Source organism: Mirounga leonina, unplaced genomic scaffold (genome assembly GCF_011800145.1).
Source record: "Mirounga leonina isolate KUSES-001 unplaced genomic scaffold, KU_Mleo_1.0 Mir_114, whole genome shotgun sequence".
Classification (NCBI taxonomy): domain Eukaryota; kingdom Metazoa; phylum Chordata; class Mammalia; order Carnivora; family Phocidae; genus Mirounga; species Mirounga leonina.
Genome location: NW_023270265.1, coordinates 31,495,628 through 31,500,313, shown reverse-complemented (window position 1 = coordinate 31,500,313; position 4,686 = coordinate 31,495,628). Strand labels below are relative to the sequence as shown.

Genomic DNA, 4,686 nt, shown 5'->3' with positions numbered 1-4,686 from the left:
AAGAAGAAGAAGAAGAAGAAGAAGAAGAAGAAGAAGAAGAAGAAGAAGAAGAAGAAGAAGAAAGCAGGAAGGGAAAAAGGAAGGGGGGGAAATTGGAGGGGGAGACAAACCACAAGAGACTATGGACTCTGAGAAACAGGGTTCTAGAGGGGAGGGGGTGGGAGGATGGGTTAGCCTGGTGATGGGTAATAAAGAGGGCACGTACTGAATGGAGCACTGGGTGTTATACACAAACAATGAATCATGGAACACTACATCAAAAACTAATGATGTAATGCATGGTGATTAACATAATAATAAAAATAAAATACAGGGGAACATTAAAGAAAATTAAGTAAAAGACATCTAAATCAGAAAAGTAAAATTGTCTCTGCAGATGACATCTTGTATATAAAAAAATCCTACAGACTCCACCAAAAAAAACCCTGTTAGAACTAATAAATAAACTTGCAGGACGCAAAGTCAATATACAAACATCAGTTGTATTTTTATAACTTAGAACAAACTATGCAAAAAAGATGCTAAGTACAATCCAATTTACAGTAGCATCAAAAAGAATAAAATACTTAGGCATAAACCTAACCAAGGAGGTGAAAGATTTGTATCCCAAAAACTATGAAAGAAATTGAAAAAGACAAAATAAATGGGAAGATATCCCATGTTCATGGATTGGGAGGATTCATATTGTTAAAATGTCAATATTACCAAAAGCGATCTAAAGATTCAATGCAATTGCTATCAAAATTCCAATGGCCTTTTTTCACAAAAATAGAAAAAAAAATCCTAGAATTTGTATGGAACTACAAAGACTCAGAATAGCCAAAGCAATGTTGAGTCAGAACAACAAATCTGGAGTCATCACACCTCCTGTTTGAAACTCTGTTACAAAGTTATGGTAATCAGTATGGTAGTAGCATAAAAAAAGACACATAGAGCAATAGAACAGAATAGGAAGCCCAAAAATAAAGCCATGTATATATAATCGATTAATTTATGACAAAGGAGCTATAATATATAATGCATAATTGTGTTTATATCTGGATCTATGATAGTTGTTTTTCTGATGCTAGATTAGCATAAAACTATTTCTTAGACAAATCAGCTTATAAATTTTGCCTTCCAAGTGCTTAGACAACAAATACGGTTCTTTTGGCTCTTCTCATGCTTGGTTTCCTCTGTTAACTCTTCTGGAGAGCTCAAGCCACAAGAAATGAGCAGAGTCAGAATACTGAAGGACTGATACTACAGCATACCATGGGGCAAGAGTAGTGTCTGCAATTGCAGTAAGATTGTCAAACGTTAATCATTTTTTATTTCTCTTACTGACTGCATAATACCATGAGGCTACCTGTCTCTTGGGTGAAGCGAGGGTGGGACTCCTTTCTGTTCTAATTAATTCTACAATTCTATTTATTTACAAAGCAGTGATCATTATGTCCACATTGATTTGTATTCTTTACATGTGTTTTTTTGTAACTTGCCTTAAAAAATTGTAATTGCATACAAGAAACATGTTTGTAATGTGATCCTTTCTTCAGTGGCTACTATCGATTGGAACATAAATGGACAGCTGACTGAGGGTTGGCATCCATTCTTAAGTTGGTTAATTACCTTTTGAGAATTTGGGCTAAGAATAGAGACCAGAGTCAGACAGTACTAAAGTGGGAGGAGGAGGGAGGAAGAAGAAGGAGGAGGAGGAGAAGAAAGATTTGCTGTCAGCATTAGTTCATAAGGGAAAAATGTTGTTAACATAAGTGGAAAGAACATCATCTCACAATAAAAGACACTTTAACATGAACACACTTGATATAATGGAAAACTCATGGCATTATTTAATTTTCTTTATTTCACAGTGATCTGTTGTTAAAAACTTCAACTCTTACAGGAGTAAGTTCTTCCTCACCTTTGATCTAAAATCGATAAGGGTTGATAGACTGTTACATATTTCAAAATCCAAGATACGGGTAATTGAAAGACCAATTCTTTTGTTCTTGCTTTGCCTTGACATAGATCAACTTATTCCAGTCACCAGTGCTGATTTCATACAGATGAATCATGTTGATTAGCAATTACATATGCCTTTGTAATAAACAATGGTCATATTGAGAATAAATAAATGCCATTTAGTTGATGGAAACAAACTTTCAAAACATGGGGCTCATGAGGAAAATTACCGTCATTTTTTAATTAAAAAATTATTTGGCAAGCTGAACTGGCAGTTAGGTCAGTATTGATGAGACTAAAGTGGAAAGTTCAATCACATTTGACTTTATCTTCTTGACTATCACTATACTTTAGATGTGACCCAGCTATATTGTAAGAAGATGCTCCTGGTAAAAGAAAAAAGGGTCTAGGCCAAGGAGAGTGAATAACTCTGTGTAACATCATCCATATACATCCTATGGCTTTTTATTAAATGTATTTTCTGCCATGAAAGTTATAAGCATGAGGATGCATACACTAAGTGAAAACTGTAGCCAATTATTATATATACCTCCCAAGACACTTAAATGATAATAGCTTACAAAAAGTTAAATCTATGCATCTATTAATGTTAAGTGAGTTCTCGCCCAGATTTTCTCTCCTCTTAGGGGTCAAATGTGGTGGAAGTGGAGATTTGACTGAACTGCCTTTAAAAAATTTTTAATCAAGTGTTATAACAGCAGGCAACAGATGGAGGGAAAGCCATTTGATATCACATCAGTAGCAATGTGCCCAGCACACGATATGAAGCACAGATGTTTATCTGAAATGGCCATGAAGTTGGAAACTGAAAACTTGGAAGGGAGCTATTGAGTTCCCAAACCTCTCCAATGCCATATTGTAAACAGGCAGGACAGCCTCCAAGGGGTAGCATTAATACCTGATTCTCTTACATTCTTCTAGTAATAGAGGATGCACAAAAGTACATGTGCTCAGCACTGAAACCCCAAGTCAGAGATGTCTTTTTCATATCTGAACAGTATTTCCAATTAATGTGTTTTCTGAGAAAATTTTCCCCAGTATCTCTTTTGAGTTTTATATTCAGTGTTTTATTATATCTCTTGTGCTTTAATATGATGAGAATCTAAACTAATTCTCACATGTTCTGTTCTTTCACTTCCTTAAAAAATGCATAGTATAAAACATTTAAGTATCAATTACCCTATGGGAATTATTTCCCCCCTGAATGATTGTGAGGTTCTGTTTGTTTGTTTTCCATGTGTTTGCTTTTATTGATGAGGTAGCATTTTTATTCCAACTTCTCAAGAGACCATTCTTCACTCAGCATAGAGCGAAAATATTTTAGCCGGCTATCACTTCACACCATGAGAGTGAATGAAATTGTCTGCTCAAAGTGGGATTTCTATTTTCTTTATGTAAACAGGCCCACTGATAACATTTGCAAGGCTTGGGGAAAGAGAACAAATAGAGAGTCCTTCCACTAATGCCCACATTTTCAATTCTCTTCCCTCATTCCAGGCTGTACTGTGGAGAGCCACGAGCATGTTTGTAGAGACCTCAGACTGTAAGTCCCAGTCCTGTCAGCCAGTGCCTTCTTGAAAAGAGCTACTTCTTGACTCACTCCTAGGATTTAAAGGTATGTATGTCATTAGCATTCTCTCCCTTTAGGAGTACAGACTGAGGAAAAGGACTGCATGCTGCAGGGAACAGGCTTGGTGCTGTTCAGGTGGCCAGTTCTGCCGACTTAAGTATCTAGAGGGCAGCATAAAACAGATATGTGGGCTCAAGTTGGGCTTATTTCATTGGGTCAATATCATTGACCAACATTCCCCCATCATTCCATTTATGTTATTTCCATTTGTGGGGTTGACATACTGTAGACAACCCCCCAGTGATCCACGCCCTTGTATAAACCGCTCTCCTTAAGTATGGATGGGATCTGTAGTTTAGGTAATTAGCAAAGGTAATTAGATGTCATTGGTTAAAAAAGATGATGGAATGTTTATCTAGGACTCCATCTTGGGAGGCTGGAGAGAGAGACTCTCCTGCTAGTCTTGAAGAGGCAAACTGCTGTGTTGTGAATTTCCTATGAGATGTGCACATGGCAAGGAACTGGTAAGCCCTTGGGAAGTCCTCAGTCCTACAACCATAAGGAACTAAATTTTGCCCAAACACAGGAACTTGGAATATGACTGTTAGCTCTACAAAAGATCACAGACTGGTTGACACCTCACTGTAGCCTTGTAATACCCTGAGCTGAAAATCCATTTACACTGAATCCAGATTCCTAACACTAAGAAAATGCATATGTGTTGTTTGAAGCTACTAGGGTTGTGATAACTTGTTAAACAGCATAAGGAAACTAGTCTACCAGTTCTTTGGAATTTGGACATTTGTTCCTTCCTGTCTTTGTCATACTTAGTCTTTCCCACAGCTATTAAAAGTAATTACTCTTCTTGTGCATAGATCCTTGTTTTGTTGGCACTGGATTGCAGCCTTTAGGAATGCCAAGTTCATTGTATTATCTGAGTGAAGTACTTTTTAAAAAATTACTTATTTGATTTAGTATAACTGAATAAAGATGATCATGTTCAAAGATAACCAGATTTTTTGACGACCTTGCTCATGATGTGTCCCCTTTCCTTCCTAATTTATTCTTCACACATATACTTATTTCTCTGATATATTTCTGATATCTTACTTTGCCTCTTGATACTGGCAGAAATATTCTCTTCCTCCTTT

At 36.6% G+C, this 4,686-nt stretch overlaps 1 long non-coding RNA gene across 1 annotated transcript in view; it reads left to right on the top strand.

Annotated features, from left to right (window-relative positions):
• LOC118025993 overlaps positions 1 to 4,686 on the top strand; it is a 152,388-nt gene that overhangs the window by 10,259 nt on the left and 137,443 nt on the right. The window contains exon 2 of the long non-coding RNA XR_004683441.1: positions 3,463 to 3,580. This is a non-coding gene — a long non-coding RNA (uncharacterized LOC118025993). The remainder of the gene's footprint in view (positions 1 to 3,462; positions 3,581 to 4,686) is intronic.